Source organism: Arvicola amphibius, chromosome 1, assembly GCF_903992535.2.
Source record: "Arvicola amphibius chromosome 1, mArvAmp1.2, whole genome shotgun sequence".
Taxonomy (NCBI): Eukaryota; Metazoa; Chordata; class Mammalia; order Rodentia; family Cricetidae; genus Arvicola; species Arvicola amphibius.
In genome coordinates, this window is record NC_052047.1 from 41552687 (window position 1) to 41580287 (window position 27601).

Sequence of the window (27601 nt, forward strand, 5' to 3'; positions counted from 1 at the left end):
TGCTTTGAGTTTCTCTCCATTTTAATCGATGTTGGCGTGCTGCATATTACTTTTATTATATTTAGGCATGTTCATAGTTTTTTTACTATTAGGAAAATGATAAGAAAAAAGATTAGGATTGATATTTTATTCAGTTGTCCCATTTTAATATATTTAATTCATATTGAATTGTATTCATACTAAGCATTCCTTGTTCATGTTAGGTGACATGCTAATTCTGCATACAGTATATGTTTCTGAATTCTGTGTTTGAACAAAATCAAAGAATTTTTCTATGAACTGAGTATTAGTTGGAAGAAAAAGGGTAGCATTTGGTTTCATTTTTATTTTCATGAAAAATATAAGGCTATTGTCTCAGTCACAAGGAAAACAGAAGAATTTATGGGATGCATTCTCTCTTTTTAATTAGTAAAATAGAAAAATTGTATGAATCTTATAAACTATGTTTCCTTGAGCTTTTGTAATCATTTCATGCTTTAATTGTTACAAAATATATGTATTTATTTGATTTTTTTGAAATTGATGCTTAAAATCACAATTCATTGATTTTTATTTTAAATTTTAATATAAAGAATATAGATGTTAAGTCAATGATAATGAAGCTACAATACATAGAGACATTAATGGTAGGTAGAAACTAAGGGAATAAATAGAATGGATAGATCTCATGTGGAAAAGAAAGTCAAATAAATATAATGGAAGGGACTAAAATGGAAGACTCAAGTGGGAAAGGGGAGTGACAAAGGATTGTAGGAGGAAATACAGGACAGGATATGTAAGTTTAAGACACATATGAGGGGTAATATGGAAAGCTAATATAGCAGAAGCTTTCTAAATTGTGTACATACTTGAAGGAAATTTAAATAAAATTGCTAAGTAATGAGGGGGAGGGAATCTCACTTGGACATATCTGGTCACCGAACAGTTTACAGTTCCAGACAGAGTTAGATCTAGTTGTGTAATCATTCACAGGGGTATTTTATAACTAAGAACCAATGAATAGAAGGATATCTTTGCAGGGCATTTAGAAAGTAGAAGTAATCAAAATATATTTTTATAAAGATAATTTGATGAACTTTGCAAGTGCCAGTGAGTACCTATTGACTTTTCTTGTCTGAAACAATTCTAACTGCAGAGTAGAACAGTCAAGTTATGAGATCAAATAAGGACTTTAACAGGCATGAAGGGGGAAGTAATATATTTATCTTTTAATTAAAAATTTCCAAATACAGTTATATCCTAAAATAGCCAAATATTTCAGAATATGCTATTCAGTGCTCAAAGTTGGAAGACTGACAAAATTAAATCTTACTTCTTATAAGTGAATAAATGTGATCCAAATGTGTACATCAGTAAATTTTTCAAAAGACGCATGCTGTAACAAACAAACTACACTGTTCACCAATATGAATGGACTCCTTAGATTTCTCTTTGGGCTTAATTATAGACCACTGACAGTAACAGCTTTTTAGTATCAAGTGTAGTATGATGTTAGGCCAGTTTTAGCTTTTGCACATGCATGTTGCACATCTGGCTGATAAAAGAGAAAAAATTACAGCATTACACTGTTAAACTAAATTTTATCCATCTCTTTAAATGGCATCAATACCAATGTCATCATCCTTGTTGTCAGACTTCACAGTTTTAACTTTTGATACACTTACAGACTTCTAATATAGCACACTGATGTCTTCATCTTTATCTTCTTCCTCAGTACCGGAAGATCCTTCTTCTTCTGCTTTCTTCAACCATTAATAATTGGTTCTGCATTGAATCAAATTTCCTTCACATGTTCTTTTGAGACATGTTTCTTAGAGGCCTTTCCCAATGACCCACTCTTCTAAAATATCTGCATCATACATCTCCTTCCAGATATGTGGAATCCTGGAGGTCATCTGAGCTTGATGCATTGCTATCACAGATTCCAAACCATGAGTAACATATAGCTGGCCTTTATGCTGTTGTTTAAAAAATTTAGGAAATGGTGTGTGTATTCCTTGATTTGAATGTTTAATTTTCTTTTTTTTTTTTTTTTTTTTTTTTTTTTTTTTTTTTTTTTTTTTTTTTTTTTTTTTTTTTTTTTTTTTTTTTTTGGTTTTTCGAGACAGGGTTTCTCTGCAGCTTTTTTAGAGCCTGTCCTGGAACTAGCTCTTGTAGACCAGGCTGGCCTCGAACTCACAGAGATCCGCCTGCCTCCGCCTCCCAAGTGCTGGGATTAAAGGCATGCACCACCACCGCCCGGCATGTTTAATCTTTTTATTAAGAAAAAAATTCAAAATAAGAAATCCCATGGCTTTTACATCCATTCTTTTTTGCATCAGCAAAAATTTCTTTATGGATGAGTCAATAATGCCCTCTTCTTTCTTTTGGTATTTGTATATATGTATTTTTTTTATTCATTTTAAATACTAACCACAGTTTCTCCTCCCTCCTCTCCTCCCACTTCTCCAGCACCCCCCCCCCCCCGCAACCAATTCCCATCCACTCTCCAAAGAGTAAGGCATCCCACGGGGAATCACCAAAATTTAACACATTGAGGCAGGACCAAGCCCCTCCCCACTGCATCAAGGCTCAGCATGTTATCCCACCATACGGAATAGGCTTCAAAATGGTAACTTATGCACCAAGGCTAAGTCCTGGTCCCACTGCCAAGGGTCCTAACAGACAAAGTTAAAAACTTTCTCACAGACAGAAAGCCTTGTTTTGTCACATACAGGCTTCCCAGCTGTTGATATAGAGACCATGAACTTCCTATAAGTCCATTATTATAATAACAAGAACTGAAAACAACTTAGATGCCCCTCAATGGAAGAATTGATTGAAAAATGTGTTACATTTACACAATGTATGAAATTTTCAGGCAAATGGTTGGAATTAGAAATTATCCTGAGTGAAGTAATGTAAACCTAGAAAGACAAACATGGAATGCACTCTCCCATTAGTACATAGTAGATGTAATCCCACTTCTTTCCTTTAATAAAATCAATCAGATTGCTGACTAGCTCTTTTATAGTTCTTTCCAAATCATTGTTGAGTAATAGAAACTTTGTACGGTCACTGATTTCATTAATTCTGTACCTCTGAGCTTGCTCAGTTGTATCCTCCCCCGAGTCATCATGTTCTTCCCCATCGACAACATACGGAGGATGGTACACCTTTTAACTTAAGATCTTTGAACCTAGAAGATGCTTAGTTGCTGAAAATTGGAGAATGCAAGCAGTTGTAATGGCCTTACTCAGCCATTAATAAATTTTAAATTAAATAAATGGAATATTTTAAAAGATGTGTCTCTGGTTCCTCTCTGTCAAGATTGGCCACTGATAATTCTTGTCATTCAAGGGGAGACTGATTCTCGTGAGAAGCAAAAATTAGCTGCATGTCCTATGATTTTAAGAGGAAGTTTTAAAATTTGGAATTGTGGTTTTTCTGTGTGTGTACACTTACCCCAAATTATAACCTTTTGAGTCATGTGCATGGCATATTGGATGCTCCGGGGAAATTGCTCACACACACAAAAAAATGTATTTTGTGTTTAGTGGTTGCTTTGTATTGAGAGAAAGACTTAGAGGTTTGTTTAAATTATAAATTCTGATTGTATTTGAGAGGAACAGAAAAATGTGCACTTAATCTCTACCTAAAGCCACACAATTTTTCAGATTTAACACTTAAATTATAATTTAAAGATGTTTTGACTTACTCTATTTGGGATTTGAAGTATTCTCCCACACCCCCAATATTATAGTTTATTTTAATGTCTTTTAATTTAGATATAATAGCTTCTAACTTAGATTTGGTATATATCTTGCCAAAATTCTTATTACATTGTTTCAAGCTTGATCCAATCTACACAGTTATCTTATTTGAAAAGAAAGTTAAAGCATAAAACAGGTTAACTTTATCAGGCCAGTATTTAGTTGAAAGTTTTAAGATAACTTTGGGGGTTGCTTGAAGTTAAGTGGTTAAATTAGATTGTTGTAATATGTAGAGATTGGATAAAATAGATAAAGTAAATTTAAATTTATTTATTTATTTATTTGTGTATTAGAGGCAGAATCTCTTTTGTAGCCTAGCTTAGCCTCCTGGTTCTGACTACCCACAGATATATATGCCCATAAGATTGAGATGTAAGCATAAAATTGCATACACACATCATGTGAGATTGCACCACAACAATGCATTTCTAAAAGCAAACTATTATTCCTATAATTTGATATCAAAATGTAGCTGCAATTAGACACCTATATGTTCCTGCAATTGCAAAAATATAATCACTTCTTGCAACTTCTAATTCCTTTTTTTTTTTTTTTTTTTTTTTTTTTTTTTTTTTGGTTTTTCGAGACAGGGTTTCTCTGCAGCTTTTTTAGAGCCTGTCCTGGAACTAGCTCTTATAGACCAGACCAGGCTGGCCTAACTTCTAATTCCTAATCATAAATTCTACAACCTCGAAAGAGAAGGAAATGTGGAACTTTTGATTTTAATTCTGAAAGATTAAGTTGTTACCTGAGGTCAAGTCAACTCAACATCAAGCCAATTTTTTACATTGATACTGAAGGTCATTTGCAATTTATAAATATGGTAATATTATTCTGAAAACTTTGAGCTACGAATGCAATAAATCATTTGTATGCGGCTCCTTTTAGAGTTAAAATGTGAGGAAAAACCCAGCAGATATAGGAAATTCCATTTATGTCATCAGTTTACAGTCCACATTCTGATTAATATTCATTGGCTTTGTCTGAAATTGAAAGAGTGTGATGTTTATCAACATATAATGGTGTTTGTTCATTACATTGATTTTTATTATGAGTTTCCACAATTTGAAATAATAACCACAAAAGCACCCCAAATGGATATCTGATTGTTCATTGTTTATGGCATCTGTAGGAAATGTGTTGGCATGATATTCACAACTAACATGGTTTATTTAAAATTAAGAGGAAAATGGTACTAATTATAAACATTGTCTCTAATGGAGCTTTGTAGTTTACATAATTACATTTTGTAAAGGAAAAAGGCAAGCCTGATCTGAGTTCATTTTTCCATTAGAAAGGATCTGACTGTCTTCTCCCATGGCACCAGCTGTGCAGTTCTGAGCATGAGATCACTGTGCTTCCTTTCAATAGCCTGCAGAGACACTTTACTTTCCAAGATCTGCCTCCTGCAAATGTTCCAGGGGAAGGATAATTTTGCTCTCTATAGTAAAATGCAGAAGACTAGTTCTGTCCCGAAATTTTCTTCTCAAGTGAAGTTCATTCCAACATTACCACAAGAAATTTCATGTTAATATAAAAAGGCACTTTAAACAAATTCCAGCTTACTTCCAACTATTCTCTGAATAATGTAAGTGAATAAATGTGTAAAAAGCTATAAAATAACCAGTTTTCATTATCCACTTTATTATAATCTATTTTTGCTTTCAGAAAAAATATATGAAATAAAATATTGGATATTCATTATTGATCTGATCAATCCATGCTGTTTAAAAATTCAAAATAATTTAAAGATTAGAAAAATTTCAATTACTAAAATTGTATATATCTGATGTCCCTGTCTTAAGTAATATTCCTCTGTGTATCTTCAGCACAGTGATGGCTATTTGTGATTGTCAACTCAACTACATTTGGAATGAACTATCATCCAAAAATTGACGGCACAACTTTGAGAGTTTTTTTTTTTTTTTTTTTTTGGCTTGGTTTGAGGAGGTGAATTGACTTCTAGTCCAGCCTTTGAGACAGGGGATACAAATGATTAATTTGGATCATGAAGCAGAAAAACACACCTTTAATATCAGCCATACCTCCTGCTTGAAACCAATGTAAGGATATGGAGGAAGGAAGCTTTTGTTTTTACCTGATTGTTTTTGTCTGACTAGAAAACGCATTCCTTCACTGGTACTACAGCCCACTTCTTTGGAATTCCAATGTCCACTGAAGACCAGATGAGCCATCTAGACTTATAGATTGAGCAAATTCTGGATCCTGTGACTTTCACTTTATAATCCACCATTGTTTGATTAGTTTACTTTATCCTGAAAGCTACTGTCATAAATACCCTTTATATACGTGTACATATATATGTATGTATGTATGTATGCTTAAAGAGATTTATTCTGTAAGTTCTCTTACTCTAGAGAACCCTAATATAAGAAACAAGGATAGTATTATGTGAGATAGACATTGGCAGTTTTATACTATGTTGTGTTTATCAAACAAATACAGATACTGTCTGCATGCTGTTATCCTTCCTGTATTAAAAAAGAATATGTGTGTATATCTATCTGTCTGTCTATCTATCTATCTATCTATCTATATATCTATCTATCTATCTATCTATCATCATCTATCTATCTAATTATGTTAGTATTTAAAGTAAAGGCTTCTCTATGACATTTTTCATATTCAAATGCCAACATAACTTATTAGAACTATGGCTTCTCTCCCCGTTCCTTACTTGATCCCTGCATTTCTTCTTGTTATTTTTTTGGTCTTCCTTAAATCTCACATTATATTTTTATGTAGTATATATTCCATGATCCTTTATTTACAACAACTTTTAAGGTCTCTTATTCCCCTCTCATGATTCCATTTCTAGTACACACAGTACAGACACACAAACAAACACACCATATAAAAGACTCACATAGACAACATGTTTATCATACACACAAAACACATATACACATTATACACAAATACAACACACATACATATAGACCATGTACAAGACGCATGCACATGCACAATCAAAACAAATACACACAATACACACATATATCACATACAAATAGAAACACACAGCACACACAAAACACAAAATTTATATGTAGATTCATCCTGTGATTGGAAGATAATTTTAATATCATTGTTTGACAGAAAAACTGCCAGGTGAATTTGTCTCAAATTAAGATGGTATTTAGTTAAAATATATGATCGCATTTATTGAGTAAATTATTTTATTATTATTGTATAGAAAATGTCAGTGATATAAAGCCAAATACAAGTACAGAATTGATGTCTCACATAATTGATATTCAGATTTCTTATATGCAGAATACAAGACATAAATATATATTTTAATTCCCAAAATGAAAAGAAGACAAATTAATATGATAACATTAATAAACATTAATGCATAGCATAATGGGTTTTATATATGGTGTTTTTATGATTTGCTTCATTATATATTGTTAAATATGTCCCTTTCCTGATTGCTGTCACCATCTTTATAAGAGAATAATGTTGCAATTACCAGTCTATTTAGATACATAATGTTAATGATTAGGGGAAGAAACCAACACAGTAAAAATCTTACTACCCTTTGGTGAACGTTTTTAATTACTTTAAAAAATAACTTTCAATAGTGAAAGTTTAATTACTATTAAATGCTAAATACATGTGCTGTGATGTTTCCCATTCTTCAAGAATTATATTTAAAATGCATGATTCAGAGACACTGTGACTGATAATGTCTGCTGACTGAGTATATACTAAGAAATAAAACTTAAGATGGATTTTATTTATTTATTTATTTATTTATTTATTTATTTATTTATTGGTTTTTCAAGACAGGGTTTCTCTGTAGCTTTGGAGCCTGTCCTGGAACTAGCTCTTGTAGACCAGGCTGGTCTCGAACTCACAGAGATCCGCCTGCCTCTGCCTCCCGAGTGCTGGGATTAAAGGCGTGCGCCACCACCGCCCGGCTGGATTTTATTTTTAAATGAGAATTATTATGTAAAAAATTGCATTTGAGGCCAGAAAAAAGATGTCGCAATATTTAATTTTACCTATTTGAACATGTTTTCATCTTTTAAAAGTTTATAGTGAGAATTGATTTATAAATCATGATTGATATGTTGACATAGTTTTTGGGAACCATCTTATATAAAAGTAGAGCCACTTGTTTATCCCTGCCACCCAGAACCGAAATAACCACATAGAAATTGTATTAATTAAATCACTGCTTGGCCCCTTAGCTCTAACCTCTTATTGACTAACCCATTTCTATTGATCTGTCTATCACCACATGGTCGTGGCCTACCTGCAAAGTTACAGCACGACTGTCTCTGGCAACAGATCCATGGCATCTCTCTGGCTCTGCCCTTCTTCCTCCCAGCATTCAATTCTGTCTTCCCTGCCTACCTAAGTTCTGCCCTATAAACAGGCCAAGACAGTTTTTTTATTCATTAATGGTAATGATAGCGCATAGAGGAGACTCCCACATCACCAATCTTAAACTTCCCTGAACACGTCTGATCCATGTATACTTTGTAATAAAAGCAAAGTTGTGATATTTCTAACAACTTCAGAAATTTTGTGCTTTATTAGTCTAAAGTATATATAGATCTATATTAATCCTTACCCCAAAATATAATATTGTTTGTTACATAAGCAAGTCTATGATTTCAAAAATAAGACTCCTATAATGAATTTAACTAGTGCATGCATACTTGCTGCAACTATATATAATTAAACAAGAAACCCTGAGAGTGTATATTTTATTTAGTAACCTTAACTATATATGAGAATTGAATCATCATAAAGTTATTTGCAAATTAAGTCTTACATGTTTAATATGAAATCAGATACTCAGACATTATTGAATAGTTGCCTTCCCGTCTGGGCCAAAATAAATGATGGAACATTAAACTGTGAAACAAAACAATACAAACTAAATATTAATTAATTATTTTCATAGGTCAGGCACTTTCATGAATTTTCTTATTTATATATCACATACTCATCAACTACTTATGCATATGTTTTGCAGAAGAAATTGTACATATTGAGAGGCAACACAAATAACAGAGGGATGAATCAGTATCTAATCACAAAATATTCTTTGAATTGTGCTTTCAGCCTTTATATTTTTTGCTTCACAAACAACTGTCTTTAGTTTTCACTTTGTGCATAATTACATATATGATATCTCATATTGTGCTAGATATTATCATTGCTTAATAAATGCCATAAAATTGGTTTTAAATAATGGATGCTAGACTATAACTTATAGCAATCACATCAAGTAAATTTTCCTTGTTTTGCTTTGCTAATTTGTTACAATCTGCTTTATATTGTAAATGTTTATATATTTATCTGTACGTAATTTATTTTATTTATATGATATATATAAATATATGTGATTTATTTTTTTAGTCTAATTATTATGGACACTCATTTTGTAAATGATAATTGAAGATCTACTCTGTGCCTTACAATGTTCTTACTACTGATGTATATTTATGAATATCTTCATCAATGCAACAGACAACTGAATCATGATATATCTGAAATAAAAATTAGTATAGAATCTACAAGATGATGATGAAAGATATATAGATAAATAAAGCTTTAGCTATCATTTTTTCTGAGCTATCATTTTCAGTTAAATCAGACACATAGGGTCTTACAGATAAGAAAAAATTCAAGAAGCACTTCAGAAAAATATTAGGAATGCAGCAACATAGCGAGGGTTCCTGTTTTGGGAATAATAAGCAAAAGATATGATGAGTAAATATAACTCTATCCTATTTGTAGGAGCAAGTTTTGTATTTTACAAACATTAAAATTACTGATGAGCAAAATGACATAAAATAACATTCCTTATTTGGTTCTAGCAGATTTTCTCCAGCCTCATCTAAAATCATTCTGCTGAAAGAAAAAACCCTATATTTTAGAGCTAGAAACTTTATCTGTGCTCCAGGCTCTCTGTTGCACAGGTTCAGTTGCCTTGGGCAAGAAAGTTTAAACTTTCTGAGCTTACTGCTAAACAAAGAGCCTATGGCCCTCTGTGCTGCATCTGCTGCATGAACCTTCCAGAGCTGGACTTCAGACCATTTGAGATTTAACTTCTCCTTAGAATCACCGGGAGTGGTTTTTACTTTTTAATCCATCCTGATGACTCTCACATTCAAAGATGAAAACCAAAGACACCTGAAGTGTCAAAGCCATCCTGCGCAATGGAACTCTCTTCTCTGTTGTCAGGATTTGACCTTATTCATCTTATAAAAGATGGCTGAGAAGGCATGCAATGGGACCATGTAAGAGACTGGAAATTTTTGCCCACTGGTATTGTTATCTGATCAATGTTTCATGCCTGGCCTCCTGAAGGGTGAAAGGGTGGTCTAAGATACTTCAAAGAGAACTCATCCTAGGAGGCTGAGGGCATCTCAGCCAAAATCAGTCAAAGTATGTTTTCTTGTGCAGGAGAGCTAACTCCACAAAGGAGTTAATTCTCTGAGGTATTTTGCATTAAGAATGAATTCAAATTGAAATAATTCTTTGTTCATTAGTTTCCTTTTCATGTGAAGGGATTTCTTCCCCACTCCTATTGTATTTCTTCCATTCATCATTTCTGCATTGCAAAATACTTTTGACTTTATATGTTAATGATTTTTAATTTAAAAAATTCAACACCTTCTTCTCAGAAGCAACCAGTCTGCAGAAAGCAATTCTGTCACTTTTATGTGCAAAATTTTAAAAACGTGAGGTTGACACTGACTAGGTCATATGCAGTACAGAAGCTGTAATTAAAATTCAACTTTATCTGATGTATGAGAACAACACTCAAGATACAAAAAAGAGATTTTTTTTCATGGTTTATTTTTTTTATTAAAAATTTCCATCTCCTCCCTTCCTCCTCCCCCTTCCTTCCCCTCCCCTCCACGCATACCCCCACTCCCTCCCTCTCCAGGCCAAGGAGACATCAGGGTTCCCTACTCTATGTTAAGTCCAAGGTCCTCCCAACTCCCCCCAGGTCCAGGAAGGTGATCAACCAAGCTGACAAGGCCCACACAGAGCCCGTCCACGCCATAGAATCCAAGCCCATCACCATTGTCCTTGGCTTCTCAGTCAAAAAAGGGATAATTTCTTTAACTTAAAATGGTCAAAGGTGTGATGAAGTAATCAGATAACTTGTGAAAATATTTAATCTTCAAAGTTGTAGAAAATGAGGAAGCAACTCCACCCTATCTAGTCTGGATGCCTGAAAGCTACTGAGAACATGTTACATAACAATGACTTTTTTCTAAGTGCACTAGTCAGAGCCAAGTTTACTATTATATTTCATGTGATTTTGGTGTAAATACACCAAATAAAAGACCTTCAAGAAATTTTAAAAAATAGAAATGAAATCAGTTTTGGTAGAACAATGGAATGAAGAAATATTTAATTAATTTTAGAGTAGATTAAAATTCTACAATGATTATTTGATTTGATTTGATTATTTGAATTGTGCACTTTGATGAGAAATGCAGAGATATTTAGCAAACTAATAGAAATAAAATGTGTCTGTCTTTAGAATAATTTATTACTGAGTATATGTAGAACTTTACATTCTAATGAGAGAGAAAGGGTAGATTTTTATTCTTCATAGAATCATAGAAAATGGAAGAAGTAAAGTCTGCCTGGGCAGTCCCTGTTGTGTGTATGATGAGCATTTACTATGCTCAGTGCCCTGCCCCGCTGAGAAGAGAGTCAGAATATATTGCACACACTTGGTGGTGTGCCAATCATCCATTCGTCCTTTATATTAGCATTTTGGACGTCTCTTCACCCTCTATATGCTACAGGAAAACTGTCTAGTTTTCCTTGCCATAAAATCCCAGAGTCATCTTAATGTACTATCCTGAGGACTGAGAACTGTTTGTTAACTCTATTACTCATGTGCTATGGGCAGGATTGAACCATCTCTAATTCATAATCAAAGATCTTTATCCCTAAGTGTATTAACACTGTCGTAAGAGGCTATCCATATCATGAAGAAAAACTCATGATTTTGGAAATTATCATATTCTACTATTCATTTCAATAGGAGCAAAATAAAATTTTGTTCTATTTATTTTATTGGGCAGTAGTTATTAATGCTTAACAAATATATATCTTACTATCAGTACTATTGTGCATATTGGGTGATTTTATTTGGACAATTCAAACTTCATTTTCATAATCAGCTTCAAGCATAAACCTCTTAAAATAAATTTCATCACTCCTCCTTTCTACTACTCTTGTATCTAATGCTCAGTATCTCAGTTGCTCCCACAGGCAATTGAAGCCACAGTTTTACCTTTGCCAGGCTCAAAGATCCTGAGATAAAATAACCACAGGCAATGTTTATCAAACATTCTCTACTTAAAAAAGTATGTCTCCTATATTTTCTATATCAATTCCTATTATGAGCATAGGACTAGGAGTCTTGCAGCAGATTCACACTACCTGACTACTGTGTTGTTAAATATATTTATTCAGTCAGTCAGGAAATGCTAATGTATATGCTTATTTAGTAGTTTGCATGCGGGGCACATAGAAAACTGATGTTCTTCCTTTCGTGATGATCTCACTGATTGAATTTGTATGTCACATGTGTCAATAAATATTTCTCATAACACCTATAGGAAAGTTATCAGCTAAAAAGGAGAGTTGATAACTTCAGAATTAGAAAGAAAAAAAAAGAGTTTACCTTGACTAAAATTAATGGAGGGTCTTTAAAGTATAAGAGACAAGAAATATATTTTACATTATATTTAAAATATAATCCCAGATTGATTGTTTCAATTTATATATTCTTATATTTAATAGTGTCAGAGCCCTCTTCTTCGTGCTGGGTTTCAATAATAAAGAATCTTCAAAAGCCCAAGGTCTCTGTGTCCATTGCTTATTTATACACAGCTTTAGCAAGTGAGGATTATTGTGGATATCAGCATGGGAATTCAAGCACTATCCAATCATTAGCTAATCTATGATTTTCTTGTTATCTCTCCTTAAAATAATCACCTAAAACTTCCTGATAATTCAAGAAGTATTCATTCATTAACTAATCTAAGATTTTCTTGTTATCTCTCCTTAATATAATCACCTAAAAAGACCTGATAATTCAAGAACTATTCAGTCATTAACTAATCTATGATTTTCTTGTTATCTCTTCTTAAAATAATCACCTAAGATATAATAATGAAAAAAAAGCTTTATATTGATTTATGACTATTAAAGTTTCTGTTAGATATTATGTAGGGGTTCTTCAATGACAGGATTTTCAGTGTATAATGAGACTCTATTTTTCACCCTATGGTCAATAAACAAAAGAATAAAAGATAAGGGGCAAGAGCCAGGCGGTGGTGGCGCACGCCTTTAATCCCAGCACTCAGATGGCAGAGGCAGGCGGATCTCTGAGTTCGAGGCCAGCCTGGTCTACAAGAGCTAGTTCCAGGACAGGCTCTAGAAACTACAGGGAAACCCTGTCTGGAAAAACAAAAACAAACAAACAAACAAACAAACAAAAAAGATAAGGGGCAAGGTCTCATGATTCCCTTCAACAGTGTAACTACAGTAACCTATAACTTTCCCTCTGTGCCTTTGTCTGAAAAAAGCACTTCCTTTCAATAGTGCCACCATCCATACCAACCTTCTAACCTAGGGAATGGTGTGAAAACCTAGGATCCAAACTAAAGCACAAGAAAGAAGACATAATAAGTCTTTTAAGATGTGTACCTCCTCCTTAAACCTTCTCTTTTTAACTAAATAGGTTATGAACGACAACACCTTCAAGGGGAAAGTATTTGAAGATTACTATAATTTCTCATCATAGTTTGTATTTTTAACATCAAATCATTTTATAAGATATTCAAAGAATTCTAATAACATCAGTTTTATATGAATGATTATTTTCTACAATGTTTGCTTATGCCTACAAATTCAATTTCTGTTATTAATAATAACATAAAACAATATTTTGAATCTTTCATTGACTGATAATTCTCATCATTTAGGCATAGGTTTATGTTCATATTACTGACTACTTAACAGCAAAAATGATTTCTTAAAAACCCAACAGCAAGGTTATTTGGAGAAAATGTATATATCTCACGTATGATATTTGCTACTAAAAAGGATATTAATTTTGACAGGTAAAATGTAATACTCAGTCTTTGCTTCAGGGTAATTCTGAGTATAAAAAGGGAAAACAGCCCATGTTTCCTCTAATGATCTCAATTCCCAGTTGGTTAAAACCTTTAAACTATATGTTTTCTAAGCAAAGATTACATGGTTAACAGGCTTAAATCCTCTAACCACATCCAGGTTCTCATGAATTAATTCATTAGCTTATAAATAAATTACATCCTCAAATCTTCTGCATAAACTAAAGTACAGTTATTCATTTCCACCCCTCTGAGTTTCTGAGTGTTAGTTCAGATTTTTTAATTACTAACCGGGAACAGAAACAAGCAACACAATATTTTATGTTCACCAGGAAAAAAGAATAAAGTGAAATTCTGTGGACAGAGAGGATATTTGCGTGGTCTTCTTTTCCCCTCTTCTTGTCTTCTGTCATTCACATGTATAAGCACTACTATGCAAACAAAATGATGCTTTATAAGATTCATACAGACTTATAAAGAAAGATTATTTTATACATAAAATTTCCAACTTTTCTGAAATAGGTAAATCTCTATGGATTTACACATTTATGTTATTCAAGGTATAAATATACTTACCAAAGTTTCTTTATTTTCACAAATTGCCCTATTAATTTTAAAGTGTATGGCATTTATTCATTTAAATGTTTTATTATTCAGTGTTCATGTGAATGCATGTATGTGCATGAGAGAGAGTGTGGGTATATATGTGTGAGCTTATGACAAAAGTGTGAAGATCACAGCACAACTTGAAGGAAACTTGTGGGTTATAGAGATCAAATTCATGTCACCAGCGTTATGGAAAATACTTTTTTAGCAAGTAAAACATCTTTACGGCCCTTACTTTTGACAATATTAAAATGACCATTTTTAATATTTTATGATATATTAATTATAAATTCTGTTCTTGGGTTCTTTTTAAATACATATTATGTTTCTTTTCCAACTCTTAAATTATTCCTGGAATAATTAATTAATTATGTATTACTGATTATGGATCAAATAGTATATGTGTATGTGTGTCTACATGTACATAAGAATGATTCGTTATATGTAGTTTTTTTTTCTCTTTTACTCTTTGGCGGAGACCCAGTTACCAAATAAATACACACAATGGCTTATTATTACTTATGAATGCCCAGACTTAGCTTGGCCAACTTTTTAGAAATTTTCCATTCACCTTTCGCCTCTGGGATTTTACCTTTTTCTATTTCTGTATATCTTTTCTTTCCTTCGTGTTCCATGTATGACTGTGTAACTGGGTGGCTGGCCCCTTTTTTTCTTGCTCCTTGATCTTTTCCTCCAAGTTCTCTACTATTTTTCTCTCTATGACTGCCAGCCCCACCTATCATTTCTCCTGCCCTGGTATTAGCCAGTCATGTCTTTATTACATCAATCAGGTGTTTTAGAAAACCAAAGTAGCACAACTTCACAGAGTTAAACAAAGGCAACATAAAAGAATGCAACACATGTTTGCATCATTAACCACAGCTAAAAAAGTAACACATCTTAAATTAACATCCCACCACAATTATATATGATGTTTTAAAATAAAAACATACAACAAAACAAAATCTAAGTTGAAGAGTTTCATCTGTTATACAGCATTAACCGTCTGTGATGGCTAGAATTATCATGCAGACAGAATTTACAATCTTGTAGGAGATAGGTTCTGACCATGCCTTTGGGTATTAGCTTTCATTGATATGAAATGATCCACCCCACTGTAGATGGTATCATTTACTGTCTGGCACCCAGGACTTTCTAAGTGAAAAAGTGAAGCTGAGTATCAGCCTGAATTCATTGCTCCTATTTCATGACTATGCAACTTGAAAAGCCACATCAAGCTCCTGTGGCTGTAACTTCCTAACAATAATGAAATATAATTGTGAGCAGTGACCACAACTTGTGTCCTTAAAATGTTTTGTTTTTGTTTGTGACTGTTGTCTGAATAGTTAGAATAGTAACTGGAAAGAAACTAAGATACCACAACACGGGGTATAAGAGTTTTTACACCTATGTACAACAGCTGGAATATTATTTGATGGGAGGTTTCTTTTGCTAATGATTTTAAAATAGAAAAAAAAAAACTGGAATTGTGTCCAAATAGTCTAGGTTTTAGCAATTGAAATAGCATGCTATTTTGGGGGTTTTGATTTTGGTTTTTGGTTTTTTATTTGTTTTTTATAAGTCTCAACAGATTGGTTATGTGACCACTAAAAACATATTACCTAATATATTTTGGAATCATTGAATTTATTTAGTATGTCACTGTTGATTAATTTGTCAATAGCCAGATCACAGGTTTAACACCATGTTTTTATACCACATCAACCATATAAAACTATGGTAATGTTAAAATAACAAAAAAATCAATGTGCTATCAGATAACAACAAGTTTCACCATGAAATATTTGCAAGCTGAGTTTCATGCTTTCTTAAATTATTAACCAACAAGTATTTGGTCCTATTTTTACTACGGTGATATGAGTCACTTCTAAATTCTCCTTTTATATATTTGGACAATATTTCTAAATGAAGATCATGAACATTAATTAGTTGTCTGTGAAAGGTTTATTTTTCTTTCTTCTAAAAGCATGATCAAATAGAAATGAACCATTCCTAGTATTTTCCAGAGTTTTTTAAACTTAAATTGTATTTAAAATATTTCCAGAAGTATTTTGGTTATGAGTAAGTGGACATAAATATATCATTGCCAAAGAATCCTCTGAATTCTGCCCAGATGCTCTTGTCTTAATTAGAACTACTCAAAGAAACTGGTCTGCAAGTGATCATAATTGGTCTCTAAAGATATTGGAAGCCTTTACTGGATTACAAATCAAATCTCACAGAAAATAAAACAAATACACTCTGGATAATTTAATCAAATTTGGTTTTAGGGTGGTAGAAAGTATGTGAATTGCAATTTATTAATATAAAAGATATTGCTTGGTTTACATTGCTGGCTCAGATTTTGTACCTCCTTATGGACACATTTGACTAGTACATGAGTGTGAACCACTTACTAAAAAGCCCAGATTAAGTAAGTAAATTTCTCACAGGAAATTGTATACTCTCTACTGCCATATTTTAAAGATTTCTCTGACTCTGTTAAATATTTTTTAATGGGCCATGGAATATAGGACCACAACAATCTTTCCTCCACATGAAAACAAAACAAGAGTGCTCAGAGAGATTTGTGTTGAGTCTCTGAGAATGACAATGGAGTCGAACCTTGTATGCAAGAACATCTCCCTTGACCCCAAATGAACCTAACTTGCAGGATTTACCTATATACTGTCAAGCCAAAATGATGAGGGGGCTGTCTTCCCTACTGTGCTGCATTGAGTGGACGAGACCCTAGTCTGGCTGAATAGCATGCTGAATAAACCTTGCTTTCACATTCTGGACTTGACTGGACCCTGGTGGTCTCTCTGGGGTCGCGACTTGTGTACAACAGCATAATCAAACACCATCACTGCAACAGACTACCATGCAGTGTTCCATCTCCCCTGCCTTCATCAGTGGATCTGGTGAGCCACCTGGTAATTCTTAAAGGGAAAATTAGGTTTCTATGAAGGGAAGGGAGTGAGCAGGTAAAGGAGGAAGGGAGGGAAGGAGGGAGAGAGGGAGGGAAGGATTTTCCAGGTTAAGAATGAGAAAAATTATTATGGTACAGGCGGTTAGGTCTCTGTGTGGTTCACACTGGATGCTTTAAAATGGAAAAATTGAATGGAGGGGTAACCTACCTCATTTGGGTTGACATAACGTAACTCATAATTATTATTGGGCACTTCATATTTATCCATAAAAGAGTGGTTTAATAACTATGCCAAATATAAAAATTTGACTGATAAGATACAAACCTTAGAAAGATTTATGGCTGATAAAATGCAAGTTTTTAAAAGGCTATTTATAGGATACAAGTCTTAGAAAGATTTACAAATGAGAATAATAAATATTTTATTGATAATATACAAGTCTTAGAAAAACCTAATAATAAAGATAAGAAAAATATTCACACACAAACATAGGAAGTTAGAGCAGAACCTACTGATTCATTGCATTATGAAATGAAAGAGGAATGGTCCAAGGTTATCAGAAAACAAAATTTAACTTTTTGTTACCATACAAGAAGGACCACCAGATGATAGGCTTCCCCAAGACAATGCAAAAGTTGAATGGGACCCTATAGAAATGTTAGATTTGAAGAGATTTATGGTCTTTTCATATTGTATGCCTTCACCCTATGTGATTTAGATGTTAAATTCATGGGCAACTCGGAGTAGACATATTCCACAAGATTGGAAAGATTTACCTATAGTAAATTGGAAACTGGCCCTCAGTTACAATGGAAAATATGGCAGAAAGAGGAAACTAGCATAATAGAACAGTGAGGTAAGGCTAAAGGTATCGAAATTTCCAAAAATTGGGTCTTTGGTGAAGGTCATTATGCTGATTTTCAAAGAAGGTTTAGATTTGGGTCTCTATCACTTGTGACACGACTGAAGAATCAGGCAAGAGGATGAGATAGTTGCTAAATTATAAAACACCCAAAAGATGTCTTAATTGAGTTTTATAAAGACTGACTTTAGAGGCCAACAGAATAATAGTTCCAGAATATAGACAAGCATTAATGGAATCTTTGGATTTTGAAAATGCTAATTCCAACTGCTTCCTTCACATACATAATAGGTGTCTTCCAGGAGGGCATGTCTCCAAAGGACATGAGAACACTGGGGCTCATTAGGATAAGATGCCTGGGGTAGGACACATGCCCGAGAATCTCCACATTCAGGTCTCCAGTCGATCCCTAAATCCAGTCTCCCATGTCTCAGCTCTCATGCACCAAATCACAGAGGTCAAATATTAGGACAAGCCACCACGTCCAGGGTGTCATCATATTTGAAGTCTGGTTCAGGATCCCTCAAGTGCCAGTGTTCCACAAAATCCATATCACCTGTGGTTGGTGAGGGCTTGCTTCCTGGACCTTGATTCCCCATGTGAAGAGTTAACATGATTACTTCTGGGGACCATCTGTAATAGATAAAGAGGTAACACTTTCCTCAAAAGTTAGTCTCCCTTGGGCAGTAGTGATTTTTCTTTTTTAATTTATTTTTTTATTTATTAAAATTTTATTAATAATTTCCACCTCCTCTACTCCTCCTATTTCCCCCTCTCTCCTCCCTCCCTTACCCTTCCTCTCCAGTCCAAAGAGCAATCAGGGTTTCTTGCTCTGTGAGAAGTCCAAAGTCCACCCCCTCCACCCAGGTATTCTAGGAAGGTACGCATCCAAACACACTAGGCTTCCACAAAGCTAGTACATGCAGTAGGATCAAAACCCAATGCCATGGTCCTTGGCTTCTCAGTCAGCCCTCATTGTCCTCCATGTTCAGAGAGTTCAGTTTCATCACATGCTCCATCAGTCCAAGTCCAGCTGGCCTTGGTGAGCTCCCAGTAGATCAGCCCCACGGTCTCAGTGGGTAGACGCACCCCTCGTGGTCCTGACTTCCCTGCTCATGTACTCCCTCCTTCTGCTTCTCATTTGGACCTTGGGAGCTCAGTCCAGTGCTCCAATGTGGGTCTCTCTCTATCTCAATCCATCGTCAGATAAAGGTTCAATGGTGATATGCAAGATATTCATCAGTAGGCTATAGGATAGGGCCATTTCAGGCTCTGTTTCCTCAGCTGTCCAAGGAACTAGCTGGGGACATTTCCTTGGACACCTGGGAACCCCTCTAGAGTCAAGTCTCTTGCCAACCCTAAAATGGCTCCCTTAATTAAGATATATACTTCTCTGCTCCCATATCCACCCTTCCTATATCCTAACCGTCTCATTCCCCCAAGCTCTCCCCATCCTCCCCTTCTCACTTTTCTCTCCCCATCTCCCTTTACCCCCACCCCACCCATACCCCCAAGTTCTCAATTGTTGCCTGGCAATCTTGTCTACTTCCATTATCCTTAGGGATAACTATATGTTTTTCTTTGGGTTCACCTTCTTATTTAGCTTCTCTAGGATCACAAATTATAGGCTCACTGACCTTCCTTTATTTATGGCTAGAGTCCACTTATGAGTGAGTACATACCATATTCATCCTTTTGGGTCTGCGTTACCTCATGCAGGGTAGTGTTTTCTATTTCCATCCACTTGCATGCAAAATTCAAGATGTCCTTGTTTTTTACCGCTGAGTAGTACTCTAGTGTGTATATATTCCACACGTTCTTTATCCATTCTTCGATTGAGGGGCATCTATGTTGTTTCCAGGTTCTGGCTATTACAAATAATGCTGCTATGAACATAGGTGAACAAATGCTTTTGTAGTATGATAGGGCATCTCTTGGTTATATTCCCAAGAGTGGTATTGCTGGATCCTGGGGTAGGTTGATCCTGAATTTCCTGAGAAACCGCCACACTGCTTTTCAAAGTGGTTGTACAAGTTTGCATTCCCACCAGCAATGGATGAGTGTTCTTCTTACACCACATCCTCTCCAGCAAAGGCTATCATTGGTGTTTTTAATTTTAGCCATTCTGACTGGTGTAAGATGGTATCTCAAAGTTTTTTTGATTTTCATTTCCCTGATCGCTAAGGAGGTTGAGCAGGACCTTAAGTGTTCATGAGTGAGATTGGTCTGTAATTCTCTTTCTTGGTTGAGTCTTTGTGTGGTTTTGGAATCAGGGTGACTGTAGCTTCATAAAAAGAGTTTGGCAATGACTTCTGATTCTATTATGTGAAACACATTAAGGAGTATAGGTATTAGCTCTTCTTGGAAGTTCTGATAAAATTCTGCATTAAAACCATCAGGTCCTGGGCTTTTTTTGGTTGGGAGATTTTTATGACAGATTCTATTTCCTCACAACTTATAGGTCTATTTAAATTGTTCACCTGATCTTTATTTAATTTTGGTAAATGGTACTTATCTAAAAACAAGTCCATTTCTTTTACATTTTCCAACTTTGTGTCATATGAGCTTTTGTAGTAAGACCTAATGATTCTCTGAATTTCCTCAGTGTCTGTTGTTATATCCCCCCTTTCATTTCTGATCTTGTTAATTTGCATGTTCTCTCTCTGCCTTTATATTAGTTTGATTAAAGGTTTGTCAATCTTGTTGACTTTCTCAAAGAACCAGCTTTTTGTTTCATTGATTCTTTGGATTGTTTTCCGTGTTTCTATTTTGTTGATTTCAGCCCTCAGTTTGATTATTTCCAGTCTTCTAGTCCTCCTGGGTGCGTCTGCTTCTTTTTTTTTCCTAGAACTTTCAGCTCTGCTGTTAAGTCTCCAATGTGAGCTTTCTCCGTTTTTTTTTTTTTTTTTTTTTTTTTTTTTTTTTTTTTTTTTTTTTTTTTTTTTTTTTTTTTTTTATGTGGGCACTTAGAGCTATGAACTTTCCTCTTAGCACTGCTTTCATAGTGTCCCATAGGTTTGGGTATGTTGTGTCTTTATTTTCATTGAATTCAAAGAAGACTTTAATTTCTTTTTTTATTTCTTCCCTGACCCAAGGGAGGTCCAGTAGTTGACTGTTCAGCTTCCATGAATTTGTAGGCTTTCTGGGTGTAGAATTATTGTTAAATTCTAACTTTATTCCATGGTGATCCGATAAGACACAGGTGGTTACTGATTTTTTTTGTATCTGTGGAAGTGTGCTTTGTTACCGAGTATGTGGTCAATTTTCGAGAAGGTTCCATGAGCTGCAGAGAAGAAGGTATATTCTTTCCTATTTGGGTGGAATGTTCTATAGATGTCTGTTAAGTCCATTTGATTCATTACCTCCATTATTTCTCTTATTTCTCCTTTCCAGAGTTGCTGGGGTGATGGAGGAGGGTCATCTGTCTATGTGTTACTTTCATTGGTTAATAAAGAAACTGCCTTGGCCCTTTGATAGGACAGTAAATTAGGTAGGCGGAGTAAACAGAACAGAATGCTGGGAGGAAGAAGGCAGTCAGGCAGACTCCATAGCTGTCCTCTCTCAGATGGAAGCAGGTTAAGATCTTTCCCGATAAGCCACCACTTCATGGTGCTACACAGATTATTAGAAATGGGTTAAGCAAGATAGGAGAATTAGCCAAGAATAGGCTAGAACTAATGGGCCAAGCAATGTTTAAATGAATACAATTTGTGTGTTGTTATTTCGGGTATAAACCTAGCAGTGCGGGAGCTGGGTGGGGCGAAAAGCAGGCCTGCTCGCCTCCTCACTACACTGGGGACATAAGAAGGGGGCCACCCCTTGTTAAAGACAATATATATTTTCCTTTTTGTCTTTGCCTCTGCCGACTGTATTCCATCCCCCAGGACAGCTCTTCAGTAAATTGCACCCATCTTTGACCTTCCCCCACATTTGTCTCCTTTTCTCCCATTCTTTTGGTTACTTTTGGATTTTTCAGACCTCTCCTGATCTTGGACCTTTTCCTGCTCCTTACCTATATCCCCTTTTCCCCTCCCTTTTAGCCAGTTTGTTAGTTTTGGATCCTTTTGATCTCTCCCAGTCTCCGGCCTTTTCCTTACCTGCTGTTTGGGGAGGCAGAGCAATGGGGTGAAAACATGCCTTAAGAGTTGTAATAGTTGGATAAAATATCAATGGTGGGGGTATATCAAAGTGTTTTCCCTTTCTCTGGCCAGAGTCTGTACCTGGTTCCACATGTCCCATCAGAAAACATTCCTGGTGGGTACCCATGAGGCCAGAATAATTAATAATTATATCCTCCTGTGCCTGGATTTCATTGTGGTCTGACAATTCCAGGCTTTGGGAGAGCAGCATATATTTCAGCACATTATGCACTGGGTCATTTTTCTGTGAAGTTGTGTTACCCATTGTGGGATCCCACTCACTATGACCAACCACTTAGCCTTGGTCAGTTGCTAGGCCTCCTTAGCCTTATCCCCAAGGGAAAGGTAAGTGTTCTGTCAACCTGTTCCACAGCTCCACAATGCAAGACAATCAGACGTGATAGGGAGTCAAGTCATAGGAGGAACCCAGTTTATTACTGTAAGCATCAGTTTATATAACTTAAGTGATATCATATAGGCTGTTGTGATGTGGGGGTACCTCCAGCCAATGAGAGACAGCCAAGCCCCCCTCTAGCTAGAGGGGCATCTTCCTAGATTTGGCTATTTCATCCCTACTCAGTAGTTTTGAGACTATCCTTCAAGCTCGATCCAGGCTTATTTCTGTCCTACAGGCCTGGAGGTACAGGCCCTGAGATAATTTTGGCCCAACAGTGGACCACAGGGTTTTTGCCAGATTCACAGAAGATAGAGAGACATACAGAAGAAATAAGAACAGGCTAAGAGAGGTGTATAGTCCTTTCTGATTAGGAAAGTGAAGAGAGCAGGTGATTGTTTCTCCACTGATTTGTGAATCTCTCAGGTTTATTCCCAATTTAACTCCCATTGCTTACTTTTTATGAAAATAATAAAAGGTATCATAATACAGGAGATTTGCTGTCATACAGGCACCATATCAATGTTATGCAGCTGTGTGTGTGTGTGTGTGTGTGTGTGTGTGTACTTTCAGTCTTGCATGTGTTTATGTATGCATACATTTGGTATTTCTATTATAAGAACATATTTACATGACAAATAGCCACACCAAAGGGATGAAACACATGACTTAGAGTTTATTTTATTATTTTACTTTACTTTCTTTAATGTTGAGATCATCAAGTATTCAAAGAGCATAGTTTTTCTTGAAAACGCTATCCATGTGTGGTAGAAAATAAAGTGATAGAAGTGGCTCGAGCTTCCTTCAAGGGCTTCAGGTTTCCAGCTTGTTTTTCACATGCTAACATCCTTGATGACAGAAAATCTGACTGCTAGAAGGTGGAAGCTCTGAGTAGGTTTTATTTGCATTTCTCTAAGACGAAGAATGTTGAACACTTTTACATATTATCATTTATATTTTATCTTTCCAAGTTGTAAATCCCAGGATGGACCAAACACTGGGTGATTTGGGGATGGTTTGTTGGATTCCTAGTTTGTTATAAACACTGGATCTTTATCACCTGCCACATACATACTTGGCTAAGATTTCCTCGCATTTTATAGTTTGGCTCTTCACTTTGTAAATTATTTTCTTTGCAGTAGAGAGAATTTTAATTTCATTTAATCCTATTTGTCAGTTTTTGCTTCTGTTTGCTTAGTTATTGGAGAACATCCAAGAAATCCTGGCCCATGATCATATGTTTTCCTCCAGCTTTTTCCAAGTTCAGGATTTACATCAAGGTCTTTTATCTATTTTAAATTGACTCTTTTTGGTATGATAGAAAGCAATCTGCATGTATTCTTATACAAATAGATATCTACTTTCTTATAACACTGCTGAAAAGACTGTCTTTTCTTCAATGCATTTTTGGATAATATTATGAAAAATCAAGAGGTTGTAATATTCTGCTGTTTATTTCTGGATTCTCTTTTCTATTCCCTAAGGCTATGCATATATTTTTGTGGCAATATTATTCTTTAAAATTTGGCTCTGTAATGTAGTTAGAAATCAAGTATTGTGACATATACAACATTGTGATTTTTCTCTTAGAATTCCTTAACTTTCTGAGTTCTTTTGAATTGCTTATGAACTTTAGGTTGGTTTACTTTTGTTAAGGGAGAATGTTACTGCAATTTTGACTGGGATTTCACTGAATCTATATAATGCTGTTAGTACATAGGCATCATTATATTACTGACTGTAAGATACAGCATGAGAGAGATGTTAGTGTGTCCCATGGCAGATGAGGTACGCCGGTGGGAAACAGAATACACCATGCAAAGGGAGATTGGGTATAGAGTTTATTTAATGGGTATTAGGGGGGTAGGAGTAAAGGAAAGAGAAAGAGAGACAGAGAGAGAGAAGAAGAAGAGGAAAGAGAAAAGAGAATGGAGGGCTCAGATGGGCTTAGCTTGGAGGCAGGAAGAGAAAAATTGGGAGTGGACAGAGCTTATCTCTTAAAGAGTCAGGGTACTACCTGGTTTCATTTTGCCAGATGGCAGGGAAGACCAGAATAATCCTAACATTACCAATTTTCACTTATCATAAAGAGGTGAGAAAATTAAAGGGGGTGCATGGAGAGAGCCTTTGGGTTCTCAAGACCTTTTCTTGCTGATTTGTGGGCTTTGAAATCTTGGGGGACCTATGATGCTGCAATGCTTACAAAGTCTTGAGATATTTGGTTGTTTCACTGGCTTTGTGGAACTGTCCAGTGTCTCTTGTACCCAGCAAGGTACTGGCAGAGAAGAGGAAAAGATTAAATTTAGAAAGAAAAAAAAATTCTTTAGGTCATGGTGATTGAGGAGGAGGGTGTTAAAATCAGAAAAGATGGGAAGACTTGGACTGATTGGGGCCTTGTATATGAGGGATGGGTGCATCTGACCTGTTTGAGGTGAATCCTCTAAGTCACTTCCTGGAACTTACAAGAGTTCTTTGAGTTTATGAAAATATAAGTTTTATGTTAAGAATATGAATTGCAGCATAATGAGAGAGAAATGTGATAACCTGCATTTATACAGTTTGTCACTTTTTTGTACCTTGAAACATTCTTATCCTCAGACCTTTATAACTTGCATTTATACACCTTAAGTCACTTTCTTTTACCCTGAAACATCATTATCCTCGGACCTTTATAACTTGCAGGTACACACCTTAATAATTTGTATTTGCATACCTTAAAACACCTTCTTAAGCCAAAAACTTTCTTAGAACCTCACATCTTGAGTTCTCCACCTTAAAACACCATTTATTTAAACATGGTAAGAAATTTTGCTGAAATCTATTTTGTGAGGTTCTTTTTTAATCTGACACCCCCCCCCCCAGCTTTCAAACTGCATCAGAGTTTTTGAGAGGGATAACATTTTATCTGAGTTACCGATTCAAAAATGACAGAGAACTTATTAGATTGGCTACCTAGATGACCACTTTCCAGGATTCTCCATGGTCAGTGAGGGCAGGGGCCTTGGGGCAGTGTTTGCCTTCTACTGTGGGCACAATGCCTGACAGTCTTCAGAAGATCCTGTGGCTTAGAAGTCTGTAGTAATGCCAGCCGACATAGCCCCTGGTAACCAGTTGATTCCACTATCTGAAGATCTTCAGCAGTTTAGATGAAAGACACTTTTGCTCAGTGGCTAGTACTTTCACCTGTTGAAGTGAGTTGTGGATGGAGGTGCTTCTATTACTATTTATCTTCTTTGGAGGAAATGAGGTTGCTGCTAGAAGCCAACATGGCTCTCTGTTATGAAAGTCTTTTAATAATTAAATATTTAAACACCATATTCCCCAGATCTCTGAAAATTTGAGGGCTGTCTATTGGGTATATAAAAGTTATGACTATACTGACATTAGTGTAGGATCTGCCTGAAGAGCTGGATCTAAGATGAAAGGTTGGGGAGGAATATTTTATCCAGAGCTTAACAATAAAATCTGAAAATAGTGAAGAACAGCTTACAGAAGACCTCTAGGTTGGCTTTTGTTAATAGAACTGAGCCTTCTGTGGCCTGAACTCAAAGGTATGTTCACTTATTGCTATAATACTTTCCACAAAACTCTTTTGAGTATCCCCCACCTTGTGGTTTTTGCTGGATGACCTAAGGCTGCCTAACTCAATATTGTTCTTTATTAGTTGGCTCCCACTATCAGTCTATCTTAAGTTTCTGGCAAGATGACCCATGCTCAACACACTGAAACTTGAGGAGACACTAAACACAACAGCTCTAAATTGCTGCTTTGTTAAGCAAGGAGCATCACAGCTTTATAAAAACTATCAAATGAATTTAAACTTTCATATAATTGTGACTGTCCTAGTGGGTAGAATTTACTGTCTCCATTCTACAGGGTCACCTGCTGGTTTCTATACCTACTGCCCCCTCTTGAATTTTAACTGAAATGATATGCTGCTCCAAAACTCAACTTTTTCTGTCTTTTTCAAATGTCATATTGAACTGTTCCCTAGTTTTGATTCTCTTCAACATTTTCTCTCTGTGGAATAGAGTCTGTTCTTTGTTATTTTGATTGTGCTACATTGGCCAAAACTGGATTCTTACTTCTGATATGCCTTTTCCCCTGGAAATCTTCCAAATGATTCTTGATATTTGTTTATTTTTTTTGAGATTCTAGGGTTGTTTTGATGTCAAACATACCTCAGAGGAATTGCTATCTCAATTGCTTTCTTTCTCTCTTCTATCATGCCTTTTTGAAATTATGATCAGTAAATAGAGAAAAAAGAATTTTTAGTATGTTTCATACACAAATTTTCTGAACTATAAACATGATGGAAAAACAGGTGTACTAAATTATGGATAGAAAGCAGAATTTATAATACAAGAGATGTTTTCATTTGCATATCTTATTTCCTGATTCCTATTAGATATGAGTGAAAGAGATTACTTTTATTGCCAATAAGAAAAAGAGCATAATTCTATCTTTGAAGGCTGACCTCAGTAAAAACAGATTATGCTATTTTTTTCACCTCTGATAATTTTCACAGTTATGTTCTATAACTGGAGCTTTGAAAACATGACCTCTGGCTTTGATATGCTTGTGAAATTACTTCTCTATCATTAAGAATCATTCTTTCTAAACTGAGTTAATGAGATAACCAAGGATCTCAGAACAAGTTTTTGTTGTTGTTTTATGGAGAGACCACATTTGATTATGTTAAACAACTTCTCTTTGCACAAGGACAAGACAGCAATTAATGAGCTAAAATGCTATGTT

General features: G+C 35.1%; 1 pseudogene; it reads right to left on the minus strand.

Annotated features, from left to right (window-relative positions):
• Nucleotides 1-1592: 1592 nt before the first annotated feature.
• Nucleotides 1593-22714, minus strand: LOC119808121 (annotated as a pseudogene).
• Nucleotides 22715-27601: the final 4887 nt, after the last annotated feature.